Raw genomic sequence first — 12,527 nt, forward strand, 5'->3', positions numbered from 1 at the left:
TTGTAGACCTGACTTGGAAACCAGGCAAATATTTAATATAATCACATGTGAAATGCTTGGAAAAGAAATTTCAAATATCAAAAGCAGAACAAACGCAAAAGGCTAACTTATGGCAAGTTGGTGACATCACCACACAACAGAAGAATTACCCCAGGTCACTAAAACGCAGTCGTTTTGACTGTCCCTCCCTAATAAGACATTCCCTAAAGAAAAAGCAAAAATAAAGACATAAACTACAAAAGAAAAAAAATAATAATCATACTGTTGGAGCGCTGTGGTCTGCATGTTTGTGCCACCCCAAAATTCCTATGTTGAAACCTAATCTGATGTGGTATTAACAGGTGGGGCCTTTAGGAGGTGATGAGGTCATAAAGACTCTGCCCTCGTGAATCAGATTAGTGCCCTTCCGGGGGAGCTTATTCATCCCTTTGCCTTTGCCCTTGCACCATGTCAGGACAGAGCTAGAAGGCGCCATCTTTGTTTTTTGTTTTTGTTTGGTTTTGGTTTTGTTTTTTGGAGACAAGATCTCATTCTGTTGCCCAGGCTGGAGTGCAGTGGTGCGATGTCAGCTCACTGGAACTTCCACCTCCCGGGCTCAAGCGATTCTTGTGCCTCAGCCTCCTGAGTAGCTGGGATTACAGGTGTGCACAACCATGCTGGGCTGATTTTTGTGTGTGTTTTTTTAACTAGAGATGGGGTTTCACCATGTTGCCCAGGCTGGTCTCAAATTCCTGACCTCAAGTGATCCGCCTGCTTCAGCCTCCCAAAGTGCTGGAATTACAGGCGCGAGCCAAGGTGCCCAGCCAAAGGCGCCATCTTTGAAGCAGAGAGCAAATCCTCACCAGACACCAAATCTGCTGGGCCTTGATCTTGGACTTCCAGCCTCCAGAACTGTGAGCAATAAGTTTTTGTTGTTTATAAATTATCCAGTCTAAGGTATTTTGTTACAGCTGCCCGGATGGACTAAGACATGATAGTACTGGCATTCTTATCTGAGAGTGTGAAGTGGGTCAGACTCAACAGATGAGTTTATCTTTCACTGGGAACTGAAAAGAAAGGGCATTTCTCATGGGAGAAAGAACAGACAAGGCTAAGTAAAAACATGGTAATCCTGAATTTAAATTAGAAGTGTCAATATGAACTTATGATTTTTTAAGCACATTAGTAGACTTTATTTTTTTAGCAGTTTTAGGTTTACAGAAAAATTCAGCAGAAAATAGAGAGTTCCCGTATATCCCTTCATTTCCCCAACCCCCTCCCAGTTTCCCCTGTTGTGAACATCTTTCATTAATGGAGTGCTCTTTTTTAAAGATCAGACCAGTGACATTGCATAATGGCATACATTTGTTACAACTGATACATCAATAATGAAACATTGACTAAAGTCCATAGTTTACATTCAAATTCACTCTTGATTTACATTCTATGGGTTGGAACAAATGTATAATGACATATATCCACTATTATAATATCATACAGAGTAGTTTCACTAATCCCGTGTGCCCCCTGTCCAGCCCTCCCTCCCCCAAACACTTGGAATCTATGGATCTTTTACTGTCTTGATAGTGTTGCCTTTTTGTATAGTTAGAATCATCTGTGTAGCCTTTATAGACTGGCTTCTTCCACCCAACAATATGCATTTAAAGTTCTCCTGTGTCTTTTCATTGCTTGGTAACTCTTCCTTTTAAGCGCTGCATAATATTCCATTGTCTGGATGTACCACAGTTTGTTTACCCAGTCACCTATTGAAGAACATCTTGCTGCTTCCAAGTTTTGGTAATCATAATTTGTGATGCATTTTACCTTTTAAAAAAATGTATTTCTGAGCTCTATTCACTCAAAATGCCCAGAAACAATGACCAACCCAATAGTAATGAGCATTGCATAAAACAAGATCGTGCTTTCTAAATAATATTCCTTACTCAAAGGAGCCAGGACTCCTTAGACAGATGGCTGATTCCAGGTTTGGGGCAGAAAGTGTACAAGATGAGTCTGGGGCACCTTGCTGTTCCAGAAAGCAAGGAAGCCATCAAAGCCAATTGGGGTCAAAGACATCAGGAACCAATCCAAAGAGGTTCTCTCTGGCTGAATAGGATCATTTGAACATCAATAAGAATAAGAATCACAGGGGACTGAAACACATCAAATAGCATTCAGTCCCTATATTCATAATGATACTCTTTTTTTTGAGAGAGGTTGGGGGGTGGGGTCTCATTCTGTTGCCCAGGCTGGAGTGCAGTGGCGCAGTGGCGTGATTTTGGCTCACTGCAGCCTGGACCTCTGGGCTCAAGTAATCCTCCTACCTCAGCTCCCCAGGTAGCTGGGACTACAGGTAGGTGCCCCACAGCTAATTTTTGTATTTTCTGTAGAGACAGGTTCTTGCCAGCCCAGGCTGGTCCTGAACTCCTGGGCTCAAGTGATCCTCCCGCCTCAGCCTCCCAAAGTGCCGAGATTACAGGTGTAAATCACCAAGCTCGGCCCCATAATGATACTTTTTTAAAAATCAATTTTTAAAAACCCTCTTAGGATGCTAGGAAACAAACTCATTATTTGAAAACCGTTAAAGAACTAAGTCTTGCATTGTCTATAGTGTATAAACTGAAAGAGAGCATAATGTGCCTTGGGGTAAATAGTTAATGAGGAGACGCCCTTTTTCAAGTATTCCAGCTAATAAATGAAGAAGGAACATAGAATTAGAGCACCAAATTAGCTGGGTGTGGTGGCACATGCCTGTAGTCCCAGCTACTTGGGAGGCTGAGGCGAGAGGATCACTTGAGCCCAGGAGATTCAGGCTGCAGTGAGCCAAGATTGCACACTGCATTCCAGGCAAGGCAACAGAACAAAACCTGTCTAAAAAAAAAAAAAAAAGCATCATCATTTTGCAATCCTTAATGAAATAGTGAATCTAGGCAGTGAACACCCACAACTACAAACTTCACCCAAAAAAAGAGATCACAAGACATTATGGGCCTCCTGACAAAAGGACACAGCACAATACCTCCTATGAAGTATTGCTGCCAAAAATCGAACCTGAATCTGATCAAGTCTCTAGATCTAATTACAGGAAATTCCGAAGACAGAGGAACATGTTAAAGGACCCCACAGGAATACAAGCAGCAAAATCCAGATTGGGGGAAATGCTGCTGGACAAACAATGGGTTTCTTCCACAAATATTAATAAATGGCAAGAGTGGAGAGGTGGAGAGACAGAGACAGAGATGTGGGGAGAGAGAAACCGTAGATTAAAAGAGACTTAAAACATACATGGCCTTTTTAATAAGATATACAAAACATGTATGAGACAATCAGGGAAATTGTAGACGCTGACTAGATCAATTTGATGATAATTTTTCCAGGAGTGATAATGGCATTATGGCTATTATAACCTTTTAAAGAATCCCTTATCTTTTAGAAATATATACCAAAATAGTCATGGTTGAAATGTTACGGTGTCTAGGATTTGCTTTAAAATAACCCAATGAGATAAGGGTATTGGGGTGGGAAGTAGAGGAAACAAGATTGGGCATGAGTTGTCACTCTGAGGCTGAGTAACCGGTGCATTATTCTACTGTTATACATGTTTGAAATATTCCATGATAAAAAAAAAAAAAAACCTTACCAGAAATAAACATTTTGGAAAGCTCCTTTTCCAAAACAAAGGCAGAGGCAACCAGGATTTCTTGTGCCTCAGATGTTTTTATGTTGTCACCATTGTGTGTAACATGTGGCCAGAGTGAGCAGCAGCTTTCTTCCCAGTATTCTTTCCTTTCTTCCAAGTATGTTGGTGAGTTGGTTCTAAACTGCCTGAGAAGGGGTGAGGAGGAGCCACATGCGATGTGCCTTCATTGGATCAGCCTGCATCCCAGGAAGGACCACCAACCATGGAGCAGAGGGAACAAAGCTGGGTCTGGGCCCCAGCACTGCAGCTGACTTGGCAGGTTCAAGGTAGGAGCACTGCAGACCCAGCTACCTGGGCAGGCTTCTCTCTGGGTCTAGGGTACTCACAGCAGGCATAAATCTTATAGATAAAAGCAGAGTCGTGTGATGATTAAGAGCTTGCTACTTGGGAGGCTTAGGCGAGAGGATCACTTGAGCCCAGGAATTCAAGGCCAGCCTGGGCAACACAGCAAGACTCCATGTCCATAAAAAGAAATAAACAAATAGGCCAGGCACAGTAGCTTATGCCTGTAATCCCAGCACTTTAGGAGGCTGAGGTGGGCGGATCACCTGAGGTCAGGCGTTCAAGACCAGCCTGGCCAACATGGTAAAAACCCGTCTCTACTAAAAATACAAAAATTAGGCGGGCATGGTGATGGGCACCCGTAATCCCAGCTACATGGGAGGCTAAGGCAGGAGAATCACTTGAACCTGGGAGGCAGAGGTTGTAGTGAGCCAAGATCACGCCACCACACTCCAGCCTAGGTGACGGGGCAAGACTCCATCTCAAAAACAAACAAATAAACAAACAAACAAGAGCCTGGGCTCTGAGAGACATGGGTTCAAATTCCAGATCTACCCATCAGAACTTGTGTGGCCGGTGGGCATGTGCCTTTACCTGCCTGAGCCTCAATTTCCCCACTTGTAGATTGGGAACAGTATGAGTGTATTAGTCTGTTTTCACACTGCTATAAAGAAATACCTGAGACTGGATAATTTTTAAACAAAAGAGGTTTAATTGACTCACAGTTCCTTATGGCTGAGGAGGCCTCAGGAAACTTACAATCATGGTGGAAGGCGAAGGGGAGGCAGTCACCTTCACCACAAGGCGGCAGGAGAGAGAGAGTGAGGGAGGAACTTCCAAACACATATAAAACCATCAGATCTCCTGAGAACTCACTCACTATCATGAGAACAGCATGGGGGAAACTACCCCCATGATCCAGTCACCTCCCTCCCTTGACACGTAGGGATTACAGGCCCCTCACTCGACCCGTGGTGATTACAACTGGAGATGAGATTTGGGAGGGGACAGAGAGCCAAACCATATCAATGAGAATCTTCCTTATCAGGCTGTTGTGTGGATTCAGTGTGAGAGTATGTGTGAAGCACTGAGCTCAGTGCCAGGCTGGAGTGATACCCAACATATGGTGATTATTTCTACTGCTGTTATTTTTATCATTGTTAGGCCTAGCCAGAATATAAAGCAGGGCTTTTCCCCAAAAATTATTCCTTAGATTTGACCGCTTAGAGAGTATGCTGTATTATGGGACACATTCCCAGTTACTTCATTTTGACCAATAGAATGCTATTTGGGAAAGATGCATTAGCCTGAAATGGCCTCACTAGATGCTCATTTTGGATGCTAATAGCAGTAACCTGACAAATGGGCTAAAAGAAAGATAAGGTAATTTTGTTGTAGCTTTAGAATTTCTCCAGGGAGTGTGGTCTCCTGCACACAGGGGATGGATATTGTTGCAAACAAGCCTTTTACTGCCCATTTTGTAACACAATAAAAAAGGTGTGCAGATTATGAATTTATACTTACCAGAAGAATAAAAGTAACCTAGTAGCCTAATGTTCAGCAAACAGTTATTTTTGGCTTGGGATAATTTTAGCACCGTGTAAGAATTTGTAACGAACAACTTGGAGAACTGGAGACAGGTGCGCTAGAAAATGATGGACATCTCAAAAAGTGGCCTGGTAATGACAAAGGACACAGATTCAAAAATGCAGGTAGAGGCTGGGCAAGGTGACTCACACCTGTAATCCCAGCACGTTGGGAGGATGAAGCCAGCAGATTGCTTGAGCCCAGAAGTTCAAGACCAGCCTGGGCAACATGACAAAACTCTGTCTCGACTAAAAATACAAAAATTAGCCAGTGTGGTGGCACTCGCCTGTAGTCCCAGCTACTCTGGAGGCTGAGGTGGGATGATTGCTTGAGCCCAGGAGATCAAGGCTGCAGTGAGCCAAGATTGCACCACTGCACTCAAGCCTGGGAGACAGAGTAAGACCCTGTTACACAGACACACACATGCACACAGTTGGTAGAGCACAAGCAACAAACGAAAAAATAAATTGGACTTTGTCAAAATGTAAAATTTCTGTGCGTCAAAAGATACAATCAACAAAGTGAAATGGTAACCCGTGAAATGTTAACCCATGAAATGAGAGAAAACATTGGCAAACCATATACGTGATGAGGAGTTAATATCCAGAATATATAAAGAACTCCTACAACTCAATCACAAAAAAACAAACAACCCAATTAAAGAATGGAGAAAGGGGACCGGGCACGGTGGTTCATGCCTGTAATCCCAGCACTTTGGGAGGCTGAGGTGGGCAGATCACCTGAGGTCAGGAGTTCGAGACCTGCCTGGCCAACTTGGTAAAACCCCGTTTCTACTAAAAATACAAAAATTAGCCAGACGTGGTGGTGCATGGTTGTAATCCCAGCTACTCCAGAGGCTGAGGCAGGAGAATTGGCTTGAACCTGGGAGGCAGAGGTTGCAGTGAGCCAAGATCGTGCCACTGCCCTCCAGTCCGGGCAACAGAGCAGGGCTCCATCTCAAAATAAATAAATAAATAAAGAATGGGGAAAGGGCTTGGATAGATATGCTTCCAAAGAAGATATACAAATGGCCAATAAGAACATAAAAAAGATGTTCAACTTCACTAATCATTAGGGAAATGCAAATCAAAACCACAATGAGATACCACCTCATACCCACTAGGATGGCTACTATCAAAAAAAAACAAAAAACAAAAAACAAAAAAACAGAATGTGGAGAAATTGGAACCCTGTGCACTATTGAAAGGAATATAAAATGGTGCAACCAGTATGGAAAACAGTACGGCAGTTACTTAAAAAACTTGAAAATTGAATTACTATAGGTCTAGCAAACCACTTCTGGGTATATACACAAGATAACTGAAGGCAGGGACTCAAAGAGGTATTTGCACACCCATGTTCACTGCAGCATTATTCACAATAATGAAGCAACAGAAGCAACTCAAGGGTCCACTGGCAGATGAGTGAATAAACAAAATGTGAGATATATATACATAATACACTATTATTCAGCCTTAAAAAGGAGGGAAATTCTGATACATGCTACAACATGGATGACCCTTGAAGACATTATGTTAGGTGAAATAAGTCAGTCACACATGCACAAATATGTACAATTCCACCTCCATGAGGTACCTAAGAGTAGTCAAATGCAGAGACAGAAAAAGCAGAATGGTGGCTGCCAGGGACTAGGGTCAGGGGAGGACACTGGGGAGTTATTCTTTAATGCATACAGTTTGTTTTACAAAATGAAAAGAGTACTGGAGAGAAATGGTGGTGATGGTTGTATAACAACAGGAATGTACTTACTGTCACTGAACTGTACACATACAAATGGTGAAGATGGTAAATTTCATGTTATGTATACTCCACCAAAATTAAAAGATAATAACAAAAAAATGCAGGTGAAGGGTTTGAAATTAAATTGTTTCAGAAACTGCAAGAAAAGGCAATATTTAAGGCCGGGTGTGATGGCTCTCGTCTGTAATTCCAGCACTTTGGGAGGCTGAGGCAGGCAGATCGCTTGAGACCGGGAGTTCGAGACCAGCCTGGACAAAATGGTGAAACCCTGTCTCTACTAAAAATACAAAATATTAGCCAGGTGTGGTGGCGGGTGCCTGTAATCCCAGCTACTCTGGAGGCTGAGGCAGGAGAATCGCTTGAACCCAGGAGGCAGAGGTTGCAGTGAGCTGAGATCATGCTGCTGCACTCCTGCCTGGCGACAGAATGAGACTGTCTCAAAAAAAAAAAAAAGAAAGAAAGAAAAAGAAAAAGAAAAAGAAAATCCAATGTTTATATATATGATCTTATTTTAAACCTATTTTTCAGATTACTGCTATAAACATCCAAAATTACAAAAAAAAATGTAATTTTGCAAGTAGTACCAAACTCGTAAATTTAATATTTTAAGTAGGTATGTGACAGTTTCATTGTCTTGAGTTTTTGAGGGTTTTTATATACTTAAATTGGCCAGAAAATACTTGGGGTTTTTTGTTTTGTTTTCAGTGACAAGGTCTTGCTCTGTTGCCCAGCCTGGAGTGCAGTGGTAACCTCAAACTCCTGGCCTCAAGCGATCCTCCCACTTAAGCCTCTTGAGTAGCTAAGACTATAGATACATGCTCCCATGCCTGGCTAACTTCTAAATTTTTTGTAGAGATGAGGTCTTTCTATGTTTCCCAGGCTGGTCTCAAACTCCTGGCCTCAAGCTATCCTCCTAGCTCGGTCTTTCAAAGTGCTGGGATTACAGACATGAGCCACTGTGCCCAGTCCTGCTGGGTGGGGGGTGGTAATCTTTCAATTACGAAAATACAAAGGTACCTCCTATTGCTTCTGGCATATTTAGGGCATGTATGGAATCATCTCCCATCACCACCAAGCTCTCCCGCAGACACCCTTGGCTCTCTCAGGAAGTCCTGGACTGTTCTGGGGTCCACACAGATGAGAATCCAGAGCTCAGGGCTCCAAGATTCTCACAAAGCTTTCTTTCCTCTCCAATAGGGCACTTCCTAAACGAAGAGAATATCTACTGTTTAAAAAGCTTGTATTTTGTTGCCCCCTCATTTTTTTTTCCGAGACAGGGTTTCGCCATGTTGCCCAGGCTGGCCTTGAACTGCATTCAAAAGATCCTCCCACCTCAGCCTCCTAAGTAGCTGGGACTACAGGCATAAGTCACCATGCCAGGCTCTGTTGCACTTGTTAATATTCTTTTATTCAAAAGTTAAGAGGTGGCTGGGTGCAATGGCTCAAGCCTGTAATCCCAGCCTTTGGGAGGCCGAGGCAGACAGATCACTTGAGGTCATGAGTTCGAGACCAGCCTGGCCACGATGGCAAAACCTCATCTCTACTAATAATACAAAAATTAGCTGAGCGTGGTTGTGCATGCCCACAATCCCAGCTACTTGGGAGGCCCAGGTACAAAAATCACTTGAGCCCAGGAGGCGGAGGTTGCAGTGAACTGAGATGGCACCACTGCACTCCAGCCTGGGCAACAGATGGAGGCTCTGTCTCTAAATAAATAAATAAATGGGAAGAGCTGCTCAAAGAAATGGTAGAAAACATATTTTTTTAAAAGCTCTTGTACTCCCATATCCTGAAAATGCAGTTTTCCTTTGGCAGAGTCTCCTCGGGACTGTCACCTTACAATTGCCCCCACAATGGGCCCCAGTGGGAAGCTGGCCTGTTGTTTTTTGCCTTGAGTCTTTGGCTGATCTACGTGGGAAAGGCATATCCCCAGCTACAGAGCCAGCACAACGTGGACTATGTCATATTCAAGGGTATATGTCCCTTCTCCGTCTCATAGATCCCCTTCTACTTCCTTGACACTGAAGGGCAACCTCCCCGTCACTCCTTTCTCATTGTTCCTGGGTTTCTCTCTGAGACTGCGAGGGCGTAGAATGAGGAATGAAAAAGACATGCAACCCCATCTCACCATGAAGGAGAATCACAATTACGGGTTGCTGAGAACATGTAAGTGGTAGCTCGAAGCTAGCTTGGGAGGTAAAGGAAGGCTTCCAGGAGGAGGTGACCTTTCCATTGAGACAGAAAGGATGAATAGGAATAAGCTAGGAAGAGGGAGTGAAGAGGGCTTTCCAGGTGAAGGGAATGACCCATTCAAAGCCTGGAGGCAGGACAGAGTATGAGCAGCTTGAGAAACAGAAATCAGGCCGATGTGCTCGGCGCTCAGCGTAGCACGGACAGCCGAGGGGAGGGAGGAAGAGACGAGGCCAGGGAGAGGCCACGGGGAGGATTCTAGACTTGGAGGCTTTTCCTGGGTTTGGAAAAGCCCAAATTGCCGAGCTCTTCCAGGGAGAATAACTCAACTGGGCAGATTGTGTGAGCTGGAGCGGAGGTGGAGGTCAGGACGCCAAGATGGAATTTTTTGGCTTTTCTGCACACTGGGGACAGTTGCAGGGCTGTCTAGATCCCACAGAGCTCAACAATATGCCTGACTCACCACCCCTCTGAGGCTGCCCAGCCCACAGGTGACAGTGTCAGGGCTGCGGCCACCCGCCTGGTTCTGCCACTCAGCGACCTTGGACAAGGCCCTCCTACCCACAAGTCTCTTTATTCGTACAATTGTAATGACAGTTATGTCCCAGGCTTACTCTAGGATTCCATGAGATCATTCTAGGTCAGAGGCTTTATTAATAAAGGTTATTATTATTACTATTACTGTCGTTGTTGATGTTTGCAGCCTGGCCCAACTCCTGGGCACTGCTTTGTCCGCTGGTTGCTGGTTCTGTTTCAGGGACAGACACTAGCAAGGCGCAGGGCTGGCATGTTCGCTTTTTTGCGTACATGCGAATCTTGCATTCAGAAGAGCCCCTCCTTCCACAGAGGGTCCAGCGGGGTTGCTTGGGGGACACATTCCAGAAAGAATAACTCTGTGTAACATGAAACCCTGAATCTGGAAACACAGCCTCTATGGGAAATTGGAGGATAAGTTCTGGTCCATGGACCGCCCAACCTCATTCCATACAAAAGGGATATTGAAACCCAAAGGCCTCATCCCTTGGCCTCCAGACTATGGTCTCACCCCTCACCACGGCCTGAAAGATCTTCCTAAAAACCAAACTTGACCGGGACACTGCCCTGTTTCAACTCTTCCATAGCTCCTACTCAGGATCCCCCTGAGGATCAGGTCTACACCCCTCATTGTGACCTGCGATGCCCTGTGGTCAGGCCACTGTCCATACCTGCAGCCACACCGGAGCCTGCTCTGACCCAGCCACATGGGCCTCCAGCGGATCAAGTTCTTTCCTGCTTCAGGACCTCTGCACATCCATGAGCCCTCTTCCCACTCCAACAGGCGACTGCTAATTCTTCCAGATTCAAAAGTCTACGGACTTTGTTAAACTTCCAAATAATAACAGAAAGTAGGCCGGGCATGGTGGCTCACACCTGTAATTCCAGCACTTTGGGAGGCCAAGCTGGATGGATCACCTGAGGTCAGGAGTTCAAGACCAGCCTGGCCAACATGGCAAAACCCCGTCTCTACTGAAAATACAAAAATTAGCCAGGCGTGCTGGCAGGTGCCTGTAATGTCGGCTAATGGAGAGGCTGAGGCAGGAGAATCACTTGAATCTGGGAGGTGGAGGTTGCAATGAGCTGAGATCATGCCATTGCACTCCAGCCTGGATAACAGAGTGAGACTCTGTCTCAAAAATCTAAATAAATAGATAGATATATAAATAAATAAATAAAAGAAAGCAGTAATATTATCCCCACTTTCCAGATAAGCAGACTGAGGCCATCCACCTCAGGCCTGGAGTCTAGCTGGCCTGACTTGAGGTTTAGTTGCAGGAGCCACTTGCAAAATCACCAAGCACCTGGTCACAGCTTCATGACCACGGAAGAGTGGAGGTCACTCAAGAAGAGAGGCAGGTCAAGGAGAACAGGACCAGGGTAGCACAGTGTCACGGCATGGAAGCCATTCTCAACGCATTCAAAATCCAGTTCAGCCACTCAGACGCTGTGGTCTAAGGCAGGACATTCAACCTCTCTGAACCTCAGTTTTCTCATCTGTAAAATGGGGCTAATAATAATACAAACCTCGCAGGTACATTGTGAGTATTGGGGAATGACAGATGAAGTGTCTGGCCCGTGGTGGACACTCAGTGCATGGCATGATGCCACCTTCCCTTGACGCACCTGGGGAGGCTGCACCAGTCCAGACCAGCCTAGCCCAGACTAGACTTGCATCACCCAAGGTTAGGCAGCCAGGGCCTGGGAACCATCCCTGCCCTGTTTTCTGTTTGGGGCTTTGTGTTTCCCAGCGTTTCCTTTGGAAAAAGTCCAGCTTCCTCCCCACTGGAAAGAGGCAGGAGGGGACTGTTCACGCCTGGGTCTGGATGCCCGAGGGAGCCTTGTGGGGAGATGACAAGAGCCTGGGGTTTGGAGTCAGGCCAGTCGGGTTTGAATCCAGGATCTGACCTTTACAACACTGTGTGGCCCTGGGCAAGTGACTTCACCTCTCTGAGGTGCCAATTTCCTCACCTGTTTAAGGTCTCATGATCTCTGCCTCAAAGGGTACTGGATGCAGATGGAGGGGTGGGGTGAGAGAAGGTTCTGGATGCAGTTCCCCACTGTACATCCAGTGATTCCTTTTGGGGATAGGCTGAAGACCAGGGGAGGAGCCAAAGGTTGACAGCTGGAGTGACCAAGACAAATGCTCCCTGGAAAACGGAATCCAGCGGGTGTCCTGCCTGGGATGGAGGTGGGAGAGACAAATTTAGGTCCAGCTTGTCAGCATGCTGCTAGAATGAGGGTCCAAAGTGATCAGACCTCTGATTATTCAGGAGAAAAATCCACGCAAAATTTTCATGCAAAATCTCATGATTAAAGTATGGTAAGGAGTATATAGGATGATTCCATTTATAGAAAATTCAAAACAGGCAAAACCAAGATAGTGGTTTCCTTCAAGGGAGGTGGGTGGTGCCTGGGAGGGAACATGAAGAAGGATTTTGGGAAGCCAGCAACATTCTCTCTCTTAATCTGGGTGTTGGTGGCATGGACATAT

At 45.1% G+C, this 12,527-nt stretch overlaps 1 long non-coding RNA gene across 1 annotated transcript; it reads left to right on the plus strand.

Annotated features, from left to right (window-relative positions):
• The first annotated feature begins 287 nt into the window (after positions 1–287).
• Positions 288–10,623, plus strand: LOC129048019 (uncharacterized). The gene is made up of 3 exons (XR_008510004.2): positions 288–893; positions 3,778–3,945; positions 9,125–10,623. It is a non-coding gene; the product is annotated as an uncharacterized LOC129048019 (long non-coding RNA).
• Positions 10,624–12,527: the final 1,904 nt, after the last annotated feature.

The sequence above is a fragment of the Pongo abelii genome, chromosome 13 (assembly GCF_028885655.2).
Source record: "Pongo abelii isolate AG06213 chromosome 13, NHGRI_mPonAbe1-v2.0_pri, whole genome shotgun sequence".
Classification (NCBI taxonomy): Eukaryota; Metazoa; Chordata; class Mammalia; order Primates; family Hominidae; genus Pongo; species Pongo abelii.